Genomic DNA, 16,999 nt, shown 5'->3' on the forward strand with positions numbered 1-16,999 from the left:
ATGGCCAAGGTGTTCTTGTTGGCGGTGGTGCAGGCGTCACTGAAGGCACACATGGTCCTTGTCAACACTCGAGTGACACACCACTCACTTCCATCATGGTCAGCGGCTTTCCATCATCACAATCCCTGACATGCTGAGAATCCATCAGGCATCAATTGTCAGATTCACTAAAGACTGTCAGCAAATAAGGGGAATTAATATCGAAGGAAAACAAAAAAACAAAATCATTACAAAATGTTATTCGCATCCAGACCACGACCTCACCATGTGTAGGGCCTCACCTGCTACGCCGCCAGGAAATACACCTTCATTAATCGTGAACACCTGCAAGGTGACTCGCCGCTCACACTGACTTACACCACCGGCACTCTCAGACACTCTCCACCAATTGTAACGCAGGTCACGACCAGCATCAGGAGGTGCCTTGTGCCGCCCTGCTGCTGCGGGAGGGGAGGCAGGCGAGGGTGTGTCTCTGCCAGGCCAGCCATCACGCCCACGCTGGCACGCTCTATCAGGTTTGTTTGGTGTATGCAAGCCACAGGGCAGCACCGAGCCACTGCACCTTTGTGGAGTTCAGATGGCCACTCCCATCACTAGCACGTCTTTCCTCAGTGCATCCACAAACATTCCATGGCATTCCTCTATCCTCTAGCTCCTCCCTCTCCTCCCCGACACAAGGCTGAACCACCTCACTTGCCTCTGCTTTTGTGACCCACTACGACCACTCATTAATTTCTGAAAACAACAGGCGGTCTCATCTCGACGAGCGACGCAACTTGTGTGGCGGCGTACAATGGTGCCAGTCCTTCACGGGAACTCACAACAACTCGTACAGATTCACATTCACTCTAACTTTCCATCAAGTTGCAAAGCGTTACTGGTTGACGCGCGGCTTGCTGCTCCGGACCGCTCGCTGCTCAACAATACAAAAGGGACTACCAGAATTCCATGATCAAGAGCGTCAGGGGGAACATCTTGTCAACGGGTTTGGTTTCCGCCACACAAGGACCTGTATTCAGAAACGCTTTCATCTCTCATAACAATATTCAAAGGCCACAAAAATTATTAGCCAGTTATTAACCCTTTCAGTACTGGGACGCATTTTTACCATGAATTTGGGTATGATTAGACGACTTCATTTATACTTGCAAGGTTCTATGAAGGTGAGAAGGTTAACGGTCCAGAAACTTCACTATTTTAATCCCCACATGAGATTCTGAAGCTGTGTAAAATCGCGTAATAGTAATCCGAGTAAATATGAAAACGTGCCCTGGTACTGAAGGGGTTAAGAGTATTGTTCCGGCACCTACTACAACCAATCAGTCAAACGCTGCCCTTGACATCACCACACACGCCTTCCCTCTGTTCACGCTCCCCGCATTAAACATTCAGCGTCCCAACAAGCAAGCCACGTTAGCGCCTGATTCAAGCAGCGCACCGCGATAATTGGGGTCTGAATACTTATGAAGTGTAAAGAGGAACTGTGTCCACGCTGGTGATGAGATTTGCACCAAATAATTATGAGGAAATCAGTTGTCTTAAAATAACGCCACGCACACAGGAAACCGTAATTACTGTGTGTGTGTGTGTGTGTGTGTGTGTGTGTGTAATTCACCTCGGTCGTCTGCTGGTCACCCAGCCAGTCTTCCCCATTACGGAGCGAGCTCAGAGCTCATTGACCGATCTTCGGGTAGGACTGAGACCACAACACACTCCACACACCAGGAAAGCGAGGCCACAACCCCTCGAGTTACATCCCGTATCTATTTACTGCTAGGTGAACAGGATATACACATTAAGAGGCTTGCCCATTTGCCTCACCGCCTCCGGGACTCGAACCCGGACCCTCTCGAGTGTGAGTCGAGCGTGCTAACCACTACACTACGCGGTGTGTGTGTTTCACTGTTTGATCTGCTGCAGTCTTTGACGAGACAGCCAGACGTTACCCTACGGAACAAGCTCAGAGCTCATTATTTCCGATCTTCGGATAGGCCTGAGACCAGGCACACACCACACACCGGGACAACAAGGTCACAACTCCTCGATTTTACATCCCGTACCTACTCACTGCTAGGTGAACAGGGGCTATACGTGAAAGGAGACACACCCAAATATCTCCACCCGGCCGGGGAATCGAACCCGGTCCTCTGGCTTGTGAAGCCAGCGCTCTAACCACTGAGCTACCGGGTGTGTGTAATTCACTGTTTGTTTGATCTGCTGCAGTCTCTGACGAGACAGCCAGACGTTACCCTACGGAACGAGCTCAGAGCTCATTATTTCCGATCTTGGGATAGGTCTGAGACCAGGCACACACCACACACCGGGACAACAAGGTCACAACTCCTCGATTTACATCCCGTACCTACTCACTGCTAGGTGAACAGGGGCTACACGTGAAAGGAGACACACCCAAATATCTCCACCCGGCCGGGGAATCGAACCCCGGTCATCTGGCTTGTGAAGCCAGCGCTCTAACCACTGAGCTACCGGGCCGTGTGTGTGTGTGTGTGTGTGTGTGTGTGTGTGTAAAAGTACAGTAGAGTAAGTAAAGAGAATTTATTGCCATTAAGTAATAAACAGATTAGGTAAATATAACTATATGGTAAATACTGCACAGTTTGCCCGAAGTTTCACGGCGACAAACAGATTTATTTTTCATATAATTTGGGGCTGTAGCAGAATAAACAAGTGTTAGTAGTAAAACAAACAGTGTGTGTGTGTGTGTGTGTGTGTGTGTGTGTGTGTGTGTGTGTGTGTGTGTGTGTGTGTGTGTGTGTGTGTGTGTGTGTGTGTGTGTGTGTGTGTGTGTGTGTGTGTGTGTGTGTGTGTGTGTGTTGCCTCCCGCACGCACGCAATTCCCGACCACCCGAGAGAGCAAATCGTTTGTGTTGGGCAGCATTACTTCCGCTCTGCTTCATTGCACACGCCGCGGTCTCGTGCGGCGGGAGGCAGCCTGGCGGGGAGGGGACGGAGGGGCGTTACGGGCCAGACCTGCTTTCGTGTGCAGAGTTTCATATTATTTTTTTCACATGAATGGAGCAAAGTTTAGCGGAGCGCCCGGACGAGGTACGTACAGATGTGTCCCTTGGTCCCTCCACCGCCCCTCCACCGCCCATCCACAGCTGAGGGGATCAGAACACAACTTTTGGCCCAACAACCTCCAAACCGCTGCCTCAGTACCACACTCTGGACCATCGTTATTTTCAAGCTTTAAAACGTAAATTTAACATAAAACATATATGAATACGAACCAACACACACACACACACACACACATTGATAACCTTGAGAGCGAGGCAGTCTATCTTTTCAATGCCGCTGTTGACTTTTGTTAACCTTCTAAGTATTGCAAGAAGTGCTTTCAGAAATATGCAGGAAAAAAAAAGCAAAAGTTAAGTTTAGGTTACAGAATTTCCGCAAAGTTAGGAAACAAGTCTGAAAGCTTCTAAGTAATTATGAGGAAAAAAATGAATCGTTCAAAATGTTAACTCTTCCAGTATTCAGTTCCCAGGGAAGTATTGCTCTAATGACCCTCATCAATAACGAACTGTTGCGGCGCCCTCATCAATCACTCGGTCACTCGGCAAGCCACCACCACCGCCACCCTCAGCGCCTCACGGCCAGCACATGGACAACCTCTTACTCGCCGAAGATCACGAGGAGCACGTCCCGACCGCCACCCACACCACCTCCCCTCGCCTCGCCTGGCCTGGTGCACCGCGTCAACACACGCGCTATTGGTGGTGGTTCCTTTTTTCACCTCATTAGTGGCGCGCGTCGTGAGTCTTTCATCAGCGGGAGCCAAGTGTGGGAGCCTGAAAGATTTAGATCTCATTGGGAAACGAGAAAGGAGAGCTTTTCCTCCTCTTCCTTTAATCCTCAGCGTTCTATACAAGCTGAGTGGCCGCGGCGTGGGTGTGGGCTGACGACCCCAGCGCCACGCCACCCTCAGTCCTATGCACACACACACACACATATAGAGGTGACCAGCAGGCGACCGAGGTGAGGTGAATTACACACACACACACACACACACACACACACACACACACACACACACACACACACACACACACACACACATAGAGGCGCGCGCGCACATACATGCCACGCACGCGGTGATACCAAACGTCATTTCAAATTACGGTAGTGAAAAGAATTTATTCCAGTAATATTTCATCCGTAAACGGGCGTCGCTTTGTGCCGGGGCTCCAGATGCCTGGCCGCTGCTGAGGTACGGCCCCGTAAAGCAATACTGCAAGAGGGGACGAATGATCCGATATGAAATGCATGCCTGCCTTTTACTTTTTTTGCCTTCCACAGTGAGGACAAAGCCGTCAGCCACGAGTGACAGGTGCACCTCATCGGGAAGGGGCGGCACTGGACGGGACGGGGCGAGGCGGGGACGGGTCATGTGGGGTGAGGTGAGGCGAAGAACAGGGAAAAAAGTGGGGAGATGGGGAAACAGGAACAGTTGGCCAAGATGAGACGAGGAAGAGCAGGTTAGGGTAGGTAAGAGAGATGACCAGGCAGAGTAAAGCAGGATGAAGCAGGATGAGGCAGAGGAAGGCAGAGATGAGGCAGGACAAAATATGCAGAGAGAGAGAGAGAGAGAGAGAGAGAGAGAGATAAAAGTCAACGAGTTTAAAATTCATCCAGGTCAAAGTGTCAGGGCAGCAGTGAGGGTGGAGGGGAATGTAATGTTTTGTGCGAGGGCAGGAGGCGCAAAGGACACATCACGACTTTACTGTGACTCGCAAAGGCAAAGCTAATAATGATTTTTACGCGTACCAAGCCTTGTGGATTACGCCGCGCTGTGTTCCAAAGAGAGAGAGAGAGAGAGAGAGAGAGAGAGAGAGAGAGAGAGAGAGAGAGAGAGAGAGAGATTTTACTGAACATCTAATCAGGATATACATACATGCTGTGTGTGTGTGTGTGTGTGTGTGTGTGTGTGTGTGTGTGTGTGTGTGTGTGTGTGTGTGTGTGTGTGTGTGTGTGTGTTTACCTAGCCGTGACATGGAGGAAAAGAGTTATGCTTGTACTGTCCTGTTTCCATATGTACTATTGTCCAGCGTGGCTATGAATACATGAATAGTTTTACCGAGCGTCAGTTTCACATTCAGATTATTCCAAACTTCTATTGTTCCACGTAGAGAGAGAGAGAGAGAGAGAGAGAGAGAGAGAGAGAGAGAGAGAGAGAGAGAGAGAGAGAGAGAGAGAGAGAGAGAGAGAGCTGAATTCCTTGATGTCCGTACAAATATATCTTTTCAAATTACTCTTTGCCATTTCTCCAATCCACTGCACTGCGCTCACACAAATCATCTCTATACTCTGTTCCTCCGTTTTCTTCACAGTTTTACACATTGCAATTAAGTCACTCCTTCCTCTTCCTTCCTTCCTTCAGAATAGAGAGCTTAACCCCTTCAGTGCTAGGACGCATTTTTACCTTGAGTTTGGGTGTGATTAGACGATTTTATTGACATTAGCAAGGGTCTAGAGGTCAGAAAATTAATGGCCAGTCTTCACTATTTAAATTCTCCACACATGAGTTTCTGAAGCTGTGTATAAAATTACTGAACAGCAAGTAGAATGAATATGAAAACGTGTCATGGTACTGAAGAGGTTAAACACAGCAACCCCATGAACACAGCACGCCCACAGTCACCACGCACCTCGCCACTATCATCAAAGATCTTGCTCACCACACACCTGGCTCACAGTCATCACACATCTCGCTCACAGTCACTACACACCTTGCCACTATCACCACACAGCACACCCTCAGTCACCACACATCTGTCCCCCAGTCACCACACACCTCGGCTACTATCACCGCACAACACTCCCACAAACACCACCACCACTACCAACAACAACAACAACAACAACAACAGTACTCATACAAGCACCAAATTCCTCCCATGCCATCAAACGGTCAAGTTCAGCGGATCTTTGCCTTGTGGCGGCCCTGTGAGGCTCTGGACATCAGCTGAGGACACCGGCACAGTCTAACGCCACGCAGGATTATCAGGCAGCTTGCAGAGTCGCTTTCAAGTCCCGGGCCATCAGCGCCGCCAGTTGACGCCGCAAAATGTGAAAGGTGGTGTGACAGTTTTCAATAACGCTAAAAGCAGGGTACCGCAGGGCCAGGTTTTAGGGCCCATTAGTTTATTGGGATATTGATATTGGGCCATCCAGCCAATCATAGAAACGCGCCGGTATTGTGGAGCAAGACGATGAAGGCGCAGCGTGGACGAACGTAAATGCAAATTGGATTCAGACAAGTGAGGGAGGGAATGCGCGCGACTTGATTTTAATATTAATAAAAAGACCATTTCCGTCCAAAGGTAATGGCTGGGGGATGAAAGTGCGCCCATCAATACGTAGGAATGACGACGAATGGTCTTGACATTAGCACAAATCATTACTAATCCAAGTGTTTTACTCACGCCGCTGACTGACGCGCCTCTCTTCTCTGTAACATCTCCTGCTGCTGCTGCTGTTGGTGGTACTCCTGCTCCTGCTCCTCCTTCTGCTCCTGCTGCTCCTTCTGCTGCTGCTGCGAAGAGAAATTAAAAATACCTCAGGAGACAAAACGGAGAAGGAATATGCCTGTGTGTGTGTGTGTGTGTGTGTGTGTGTGTGTGTGTGTGTGTGTGTGTGTGTGTGTGTGTGTGTGCAACATCTCCAAGGACGTCCGGGAAGGCTTCAGCGGTCAAGAATCACCATCCCAGCAAATTACGGCTTTAATGCTCCCTGGTATCTCTATAAAACCGCATTCCTGTCAGTCCTTCACCCCCTCACTCCCTCACCCGTCACTCCCTCACCCGTCACCCAATCACTCCCTCACCCCGTCACCCAATCACTCCCTCACCCCGTCACCCAATCACTCCCTCATCCCGTCACCCCCATCACACCATCATCCCCATCACCCCCATCACCCTCCGCCTTGGTGCTCCAGCCATGGGGACACCCACCACGCACCACCACACACCGTCACAGATCAAGACACACTGTTCCAACACACTCAGGAGTAAATCTGCTTCACCAACGACACTCGAGGCAGCTGTTCAATCTCTCACGGGGCTGGAACCTCCTACACCTTCAGGTAACTTACGCCCTACGATCACAGCCCAGGGGAAGATGCAGCAGGGACGTGGCAAGGTTAGAGGATGGTGAGGTGGTGCGCTGGCCTGTGTCACCGCCGTCTGGTCAGCCCTGGTAAGTCCCAAGGCAGCCCCAAGAATGTTTAGAACTCAGGGAAGCACTTAATGGGACTCAGCCTCTCCTCTTCTTCCACTTTCTCTCCTTTTTCTCCTACTTTTATTTTTCCTCTCGTCTTCTCCTCCTCGTGTTCCTTATCTCCGTTATTCTCTTTTTTCTATCTTCCTTATCTCCTCCTCCTCTTCACCTTTCTCCCTTTTTTCGTACTCTTCTCGTTCTTCCTTCTTTTATTTGCTCATCTTGCTCCTCCTCCTCCTCCTCCTCCTCCTCCTCCTCCTCAACCTCTCCTTCTCTTTCATCTCCTAATTCATCTCATTACTCACTCTAGGACCTATAACACACAAACACACAAACACACACACACACACACACACACACACACACACACACACACACACACCTATGAATACCAAATCATCCCCTGAACATTGAACACATGAGAGACAGAATCACAAGGGGCCTCTGTAAAGTAACACACGAATATACAGCTGATCCACATGAACAAAAAGGTCATAATCGTACACCAGGTCGTCAGGTGGTATTGGTTTGCGTTGTTATTGGAGAGGGAGGGTGTCGTAGAAGATGGGTAATTTCACTTAATGCAGAGAGGTGGAGAGGTGGAGAGAAATGCATGTCTATCAAGGGAATGTAGGAATAGAAAGATGCAGTATTGGATCTACGTTACTCTACTGTAAGGATATTTATCAGGAAATCTAACTAGTGATGAGTTTGAATCTAAATAAATCTGTATGTTAATCTATTGTGGGGAAATTTATAAGGGAAAGAAATGTAACCAGTGATGAGTTTGAGATAATAGAAAGAGGAGATATGTAAATAAATATGCGTTGGATGTTTATATTAATCTACTGTGGGGAAACTGATAAGGAGATCTAACTAGTGATGAATTTAGGATAAGACAAGAGAGGAGGTGAATGATAAAGAAGTGATGATAAAGGAAGGAAGGGAATGAGGAAATGCGATAATCCTGTACAGTCATGTCATTGAAATAAAAAAAAACAAAGTATAATTAGAAAGCAGAACATCACAAAGTTGAGTGAATTTCGTAAAGTTGCAATGAGTAAAGTTGGGTACGAACACACACACACACACACACACACACACACACACACACACACACACACACACACACACACACACACACACACACACAAAACATAATGACTTTCTGAGGAGGCACTGGGGCTCGCAGGACGTGCTTGACCAAAATTTTTAATTACTTTTAAAATATTCACTTTTTTAATAACAAAAGAAGACACCAAGTTAAAATTTGAACAACCTCTCCCCCTCCCTCTTCTCCACTCTCCATTCCTCCCTCCCGTCCCCCTCCTCTCCTCGGCTTCTCTTCCCTTCACGCTCCTGTACTCTTAACACAGAAACACACACACACACACACACACACACACACACACACACACACACACACTTTCTTTCTACCTGGCCTCAGTCTCCCGCGCCACATGCTACAGCCAAACCAACATAGAAGCAGGAACCCTTGGATGCTACTGAAATAATGTCCATGAGTCCACTGTAGAGTCATATGGGAAACTATATATTGCACCACAGGAAAGAAAGTACTGTCTGGTATCACTCACCAAAACTGTCCTTCCGATAAGTGACCGGCATACACCAAAGATGCGCTTGGGTACCACTATAAATTAAATTGCCTACTTTATATTGCTGCTCAAGGCGCTATAGGCCATAACATAAAGAAAATAAGGTGATGCCAAGAACAACATCCTGTATATATGTATGTAGTGGTAATGGTTGGTTTCTGGCCACAGACAATTCCCGCGCGGCAAACTAGCACGAGACACCAGCGTAATAATGACACACGCGTCTCTCATTTCCATACTACAATATCGCATAATGTATCATATTATGTTGTATTACATTATCATATTACTGTGATAATGGAAGACGTGTGTGTGTGTGTCACAGGTGTCTCCAGCCTCACGCCCCCAAGTATCATCGCTTCATTCTATCCTATCACGAACGAGACAAATAACTTCCGTAATGTTTCTTTTTTTTTTTTATGTAGGAGAGAAGCCAGCCGAGGACAACAAAATATTGAAAAAAGGCCCGCTTGAGTGCTGGTTTACGTAAAAACAAAACTTTCTACAGCTTTTTCTTTAACTTCTTCAGTACCATGACGTACTTCCATATTCACTCTATTTGGTGATTTTACACAGCTACAGAAACTTATGTGGGGATTAAAACGCCCTAATGTCAACAAAATGGTCTAGTCATCCCCAAACTCATGGTAATAATGCGTCCCATTTAGAAATGGTCAAAGGTTAACAAGCGCCACAACGCAGCAGAACTAGCTCACAACTCGCTACATGCTACTCATAACTCACTACTCATTTCTTATCCCTCATTACTCATATTTCGCAACTCACAACTCACGGTCTCCCGGAGCCGCCCCATCGGAACGCAGAGCGACTGGATCCCCTGCGGCGGCGTTGCGTTAAGCCTCACTCTCCCTCAGCTCAGCACATGACTCGAATCTTATGTGATGAACAAAAAAAACGAAGCGTTCAAGACTGTTTCGAACGGGTAAGACTGCTTCGAATGGCGAGATAGTTTCGAATGAAGCGGCCTTTCAGATGGGGGAGGCAATTTTAAATGGGCAAAGCAATTTACGCCCGTATCGCTTTCCCCTCTCACTACGACAATTTTGCAAGGACACAAAGACAACTAGCCAGGTTTTCAAGACAGTTTTTTCCTTTAAAAACAGTGATGGTGACAGAGCAAAGCGTTTCAGAATATAGGCCTCAGAATAGGGCAAGACAATTGAGAATGGGCAAGACATAGAACGGGCAAGACTGTCTCAAACGGGCGACTGTCTCGAGCACCCGGCAGCTTGACTCGAGTGTGGCAGTGAAGTATTCCTCCCGCCACCGCCCCGCCGCCTCGCTGACTTGTGGGAGAGGACATGTATTCAGCATAATTTAGGTGCTATCCACCAGGGTAATACGTAATTATTGTGATGCATATTAAGTCTCATATTTTAGCATATATACATACGTCCTCGGGCCAGTAGTAGTTAGACGCCACGAGAAAGCATTAGTCTTGAAATATGCCAGTGTCGTATATAACAAGATTAATATTCCAACGTCATTAGAAGATTGCATGGCATTACAAAGGAGATTACAAACTCTTAGGTTCTTCGTGAGCTGCTTTATTGGCCCATATTGTAAAGTACTTCTGCTCGGCAACTCCACTACTTTCAAACAGCTTGAATTGAAATGATACGTGTCCCCAATAGTGGTTTTAGCAACAGACTAACAACATTGCTTCATTACTGACGGGAGAAATATCTTAGAGAATCTCTGTGGCCTTTGAAAACAGTCGTGGTGAGAGAGCAAAGCGTTTCTTAATACAGGCAATACCTCTGCTGAACACAAACAAGGAGTGGAAGAGACAAGAGACAGGGAGGAACAGTGGAAGGCGTCTCCTTAACACTCAATATTTAGAAACGCTTTGCTCTCTCACCACAACTATTTCCAAGGCTACAGAGATGATTAGCGGGTTTTTCAAGAGTGTTTCTCCAGTTAATAATGCAGTAATCTTGTCACTCTGCCTTTAGAACCTTAAAAACACCTTTAAAACTTGTGTAAATTTAATTAAAGCCTTTGAAATAATGCAGGTGAAGCACAGAAGTGTTTAAGAATACGAGCCTTAGGCCTACAACATCAAACTGTGCGAGATGAGGGATAAGAGGCGCTACACACACACACACACACACACACACACACACACACACTCTCTCTCTCTCTCTCTCTCTCTCTCTCTCTCTCTCTCTCTCTCTCTCTCTCTCTCTCTCTCTCTCTCTCTCTCTCATATGATCAGAATTGCGTGTCTCATTTAGCTCCATTCACTAGTGAAATAAACACGCCTTTTTCATTAGCACACCTGAATATGAGTTGCCGCCACGAGGGGAGAAGCAGAGGGGAGGAAGGGGAGAGGAAGGAGGGAAGAGGAGGAACCACGGGATATGAACTGCAATGGTGGTAGTGGTGGTGGTGGTAAGGAATATGCTACTTAAAAAAAATGTCAAAGGAAAAATGTTGTAAAAATGTGTCACGGTTTTTTTTTTTTTTTTTAGGGGAACCGGGTAATGTTTGATGAGTTCATAAATGTTTTAGTATGTTCCTAAAATGTGCAGTGTATGTTGGTTTTTCTTTTTTTTTTCTTTTATTCTCTTTTTTCTCTCGCTTTTTTTTTTACGTTTTACTTCTTTTCTTGCTCTTTCATTATCCATTATTCACACATTCTTTTCATTCTTTTATGGAGACTAAAATTCATGTGGGCCTTTTTTTCTAATACTATTCATTTTTTTGCCCTTGATTGTTCTCCCTCTTACACACACACACACACACACACACACACACACACACACACACACACACACACATACGAGTGAATCAGTCGTAGTAGTAACAGAATTTTGAAACAGTTCCCACCTTTGACCTACATCGAGAATAAATACATGTAGATTACAAAACATAACACTTCACTGCGGCTATTACACCTGCACTCAAATACCCTGGGAAAATATTTGGCCTGCGTGTGAATTAATTGTGAATACATAGGACAGTGGGAGGGAGTCATTGATCTACTTAAAGGGAAATACTAGTGTGGATTGCTAAATATAAAGCTAGAAAGGTAACTCACACATCTCAACTGCGCCTAAATACCTAATGGAAAGCGTTATGGATATGAAAAGTTACATTACCAGCAGGGAAATGAAACTGTTCCTTAAGTTGTCATAGCCACAGTGAAAAAACATATATGGATTACCAAATACCCACTGTACCACCATCAACACACCTGCATTACCATCAACACAACTGTACCATCAACACACCTGCCTGCACTACCACCAAAACATCTGTACCACAACACACCTGTACTACCACCACTACCACCACCACACCTGCATCACCACCTACACAACTGCATTGCCACCACCAACACACCTGTACCCTTAACACACCTGTACTACCACCACCACATCTGTACTGCCATCACCAACACACCTGCACTACCACCACCACATGCATTATCACCACCACACCTGCACTCAAACATATGCCTACATCAAAACAGGTGTGGATTACCAAAAGGAATTCAATCTGGGCATAACCAATCCTGTTTTCACACACCCGTCGATAAAAAATAAAAAAACTTCTTTCTGAATTAATCGTGAATCTATTTAAAAAAAAGAAATAAAGGATTCAGATACTGATAAATAAAGTGTCTACTAGTTTCTATGAATCTGGATTACAACATGACAACAAATAACAACGCCAGGAGCACTGCGTTGCACTCAAACTCCTGCAACAAAACTGTTTACGCGTGTGAATCAGCAGCAGCAGCAACACAAAAGTTAGAACGCTGAGTCACGTGATAAAACTGCAAATCAGAAGTCCCGAAGTGTAGATCACTGTATCAATACTACACGGCGAACATCACGTGCCATCCCACGCAAAGCGACTCTTGTCTATAATTTGCCTGAATTCATCGGTCTGGCTAAGTGTCTCATTGACTGTACTGAAAAAAAAAATAAATAAAAAGAGAGAGAGAGAGAGAGAGAGAGAGAGAGAGAGAGAGAGAGAGAGAGAGAGAGAGAGAGAGAGAGAGAGAGAGAGAGAGAGAGAGAGAGAGAGAGAGAGAGAGAGAGAGACCATATTCAAGTAGAAACAACCGGAGCATATTCAAGTAGAAACAACCGGAGCAGAATCATGTTTATACTCAATTAACCCCTCTATACCATGGCGCGTTTCCATGTTCATTCTGCTTACTATGTGACGACTTTAGACAGCTTCAGAAACTTATGTGGCGATTAAAATAGTGAAGTCTTTGGACCATTAATCTTCTGACCTCCATAGACCCTTCCTAATGCAAATAAAATCGTGTAATCATACCCAAACCTCAAGGTAAAAATTGCATCTCAGTACTGAAGCGGTTAAACAGACAAACTACTCCGCTATCTAAATAAGTCAAAGATGTATTAAAGAATCACAAAACTAACCAACCAAAAAGGAAAATAACGCGTAGATTACTAATACTAAGCACCGGCGTTTCTATTGACAACTTAATCACAACTCAGCTCTGCAGCAATACACTCACACGCAAATAGCAAGCAAAAACTTTCTGAACTCCTCACATATGCATCAGCAGATTTATGGGACCAACATGGCAGAGGAGGAAACAAAGTGAGGGTTATCAAATTAGATGTAAATGCCGGACATTACACTTGCTCTCAAATAACAGGACAAACTCATCTCTGCATGTGACTTCCTACTAATTGCATGAGAGAAGCAAAGTGTCGGGGAGCTGAGAGCGCGTCGCAGCCCTGGACGCTCATGTGACTATGCAAAGCGTAACAAGCGAGGCGACCGAGCAGATTATTACATTATGCATCAAACACAGCACACGCGGAAGTCGCTCGTAAAGATAGAATTCATATACGAAATTGCAGCTCAGAGCGTCGAATGAAGTGGTTTGTGGCGTACAGTGTTATGTGAGTGAGTTATAGGTCCGTACTCATGCCCTTCGCTCTCTTACCACGGCTATTTTCCAAGGCCACAGAAATTATTAGCATGGTTTTCAAGAGTTTTATAGTTAATAATGTAGAATTCTTGTCACTCTTCCTCTAGAACCGTAGACACATGCTTAAGAACGACTACTTTCCAAAGCCACCGAGATAATTAGCGGAGTTTTCAAGTGTTTCTCCAGTTAATGATATAGAAATCTTGTCACTGCATGCCTCTAGAACCGTAAAAACACCTTAAAAACTCGTGTCAATTTAAATAAACCCTTTTGAAATTGAGAAGGCGAAGCGTGAAGCACATAAAAGTTTGAGAATGCGAGCCACACTATGAACAGACGCACAAAACTTTCCGTCAACTTTATCCTGCATTCTGTTTGCTTTCCGAGAGAGCTGCTTGTGTTTGAGGCGCGTGGCGGAGCTTCAATGATTGACTTACGTACCACGCTACACTCACTGCCACTGTGTTCACCTGTGTTCACATGTGTTCCTGATCTGAGGAGCTGTGGTCTAGTAAGGTTCTATCAATTGACAGGTGTTGCAGGGCGGGGGTCAGCGGATCAGAGGAATGGAGGTTCAGGAGAAGCAGTAAAGAGCTTGATGTTTGCCAGAATGTATAGTCCTCACTGTATCTGTTTTGTTTTCTGAGAGAGAGAGAGAGAGAGAGAGAGAGAGAGAGAGAGAGAGAGAGAGAGAGAGAGAGAGAGAGAGAGAGAGAGAGAGAGAGAGCGTTAATCTAGCATCTAAACTGCATTCGAAATGTTTTTCTTTTAATGGACTCTCTCTCTCTCTCTCTCTCTCTCTCTCTCTCTCTCTCTCTCTCATCCTCAGCCAGTCCTGCTCGCAAGGCATTCAGCACTTTTCCGAGCCAAGGATATTGCCTGCCACAGCATCAAAGCAGGGCGAGCGGCACCACCTCACCTCCTTACAACTCGTTCACTGCCTTCTTTTTCCTCTGGCGTGGCTCTGACTGTTCGCTACTACGTCTTACCCATAATCAGAAACACTTTGCTTTCTCACTATGACTACTTTGAGAGGCCACACACATGATTAACCGGGTTTTCAAGAGCGTTTTTCCTGTTAATATTACCGATAGCTTGTTGATCTGTCACTAAAATCATAGAAAACTCTTAAAAACCCATGTCACTTCTACTCGAGCTTCTGAAAATGCATGATAGAGGTGTGGTGCAGAAATGTTGCAAAATATGGGCTCTGTATCGTGTGACCTTACCACAAGGTACACATGGCTCCTTACTCGATGAAGCAGTCTTTCTACACTTATTTTTAGCTAAGGCGACATATCAACTCAAGGGATTTTAATAGGTATCATTGGCCGGAAGTCGTGATATATCAGTTAAGCTACATCTTAATCCAGTTAATAGTGCAGAAACCTTGTCACTCTGCCTCTAGAACCGCAAAACACCTTAAAAAAACTAGTGTAAATTTAAATAAGGCCTTTTGAAATGTGTGCTTCCCCATCCCACTCCCTCTTTGCTTCTAACATGAATAAAAGAATGGCTGGTGTCACTACTGTTAGAAATGTAGGCAGGAAAAGTGGTGCAAATAGATAGTGAACTGTACATCGAACAGAAAGGTCTTCCGTGTATAATAAACAAGACTTTTTCCGTTACTCTCAACTCTATAGCGTCCGCCTCACTAATGCAAGAGTTTACGTGTGCACTATTCATCTGTTTCATTGTTTAAAAGTCTGGAAAGCTGCTCTCTCTCTCTCTCTCTCTCTCTCTCTCTCTCTCTCTCTCTCTCTCTCTCTCTCTCTCTCTCTCTCTCTCTCTCTCTCTCTCTCTCGCTAGGCCTACTCTCCAACTTCGTACATAAACTCACATCCCTACATGTAATTAGACTTCCAATGGTTCTCTTGTAAACTCTTGGGAGGGGAAAGTTCCTGAGTTGACCACACCACCGTTACGGATGTGCGAGACTGTCTTCTACTGTCTTCCACCGTCCCGCAGCGTCCTACAGGCTGGGGAAACGAAAGAAACAGCAGGATCCCTATTCAGAAACGCTTTGCTCTTTCATCACGACTATTTTCCAAGGCCACTGAGACGATTAGCGGGGTTTTCGAGAGAGTTTCTCCAGTTAACGGTGTAGAAATCTTATCACTCTACCTCTAGAACCGTAAAAACACTTTAAAAATAGTCTAAATTTAAAAATAAAGCCTTCTGAAATAGAGGAGGTGAAGCGCAGAAGAGTTTGAGAATACGAGCCCAGGTTCTTATCTTTGGTTTCCCTTTCATCTTCTCTCCGGTCTGAAATTCCTGCTGAGTGTCTTCCCAGCGAGAGAAGAAAGCACGGAATCTCCAAAGTTGCCTCGATATTTTGGGGCGATGACTCAGCACTGGGGTTAGAGCAATGGCAGTGAGGGACAGGCAGGCAGGCAGACAGGAAGATTAGTGATTGGTTACCTGATTGACTGATTGGTTCGTATTCTTAAACACTTCAGTGCTTCACCTTCACTATTGTAACAGGGTTTATTCAAATTTACATGAGTTTTTAAGGTGTTTTTGCGGTTGTAGAAGCAGAACGACAAGATTTCTACATTATTAACAGGAGAAACACTCTTGAAAACCCCGCTAGTCATCTCCGTGCCTTGGAAAATAGTCGAGGTGAGAGAGCGAAGCGTTTTTTAATACGGGCCATCGACTAAGAGTAACACCGGCGCAGCAACGAGATCATATGCTACTGACAAATAATAAGCAAGACGCAGAGATTTTTTGTTTTCACTTCAAACGTCATATGGGAAAGTTTAACTAACCCCTTCAGCACCGTGACGCGTTTCCATACTTATTCTGCTTACGATTTGGTGATTTTATACAGCTTCAGAATCTTATGTCGGGGGATTGATATAGTGAAGACTGTAGCCATTAATCTTCTGACCTCCATAGATCCTTGCTAGTGTCAATAAAATGGTCTAATCGTACACAAATCTCAAGGTAAAAATGTGTTCCAGTACTCTCTCTCTCTCTCTCTCTCTCTCTCTCTCTCTCTCTCTCTCTCTCTCTCTCTCTCTCTCTCTCTCTCTCTCTCTCTCTCTGTGTGTGTGTGTGTGTGTGTGTGTGTGTGTGTGTGTGTGTGTGTGTGTGGTGCCAGTCTTGCGCCGCCATGTTTGGGAGCATCACTCTCACCGCCTCCTCTATATTTCACTCTCCCTGCCTCGTTCCTCTATCAGTAAAGAAGCAG

General features: G+C 45.6%; 1 protein-coding gene across 2 annotated transcripts in view; it reads right to left on the bottom strand.

Annotated features, from left to right (window-relative positions):
- The window catches only part of LOC123509785 (dipeptidase 1-like), a 216,360-nt gene that overhangs the window by 193,459 nt on the left and 5,902 nt on the right, over positions 1–16,999 (bottom strand). Inside the window, exons 1-2 of one of the 2 annotated variants that reach the window (XM_045264328.1) lie at positions 9,645–9,705; positions 6,450–6,559 (exon numbers count right to left, since the gene is read on the bottom strand). The gene's annotated coding sequence lies outside the window, so the exon portion shown is untranslated. Of the gene's footprint in view, positions 1–6,449; positions 6,560–9,644; positions 9,706–16,999 lie in introns of those variants that run through there. The other variant, XM_045264327.1, reaches the window with a different exon arrangement.

Source organism: Portunus trituberculatus, chromosome 27, assembly GCF_017591435.1.
Source record: "Portunus trituberculatus isolate SZX2019 chromosome 27, ASM1759143v1, whole genome shotgun sequence".
NCBI lineage: Eukaryota > Metazoa > Arthropoda > Malacostraca > Decapoda > Portunidae > Portunus > Portunus trituberculatus.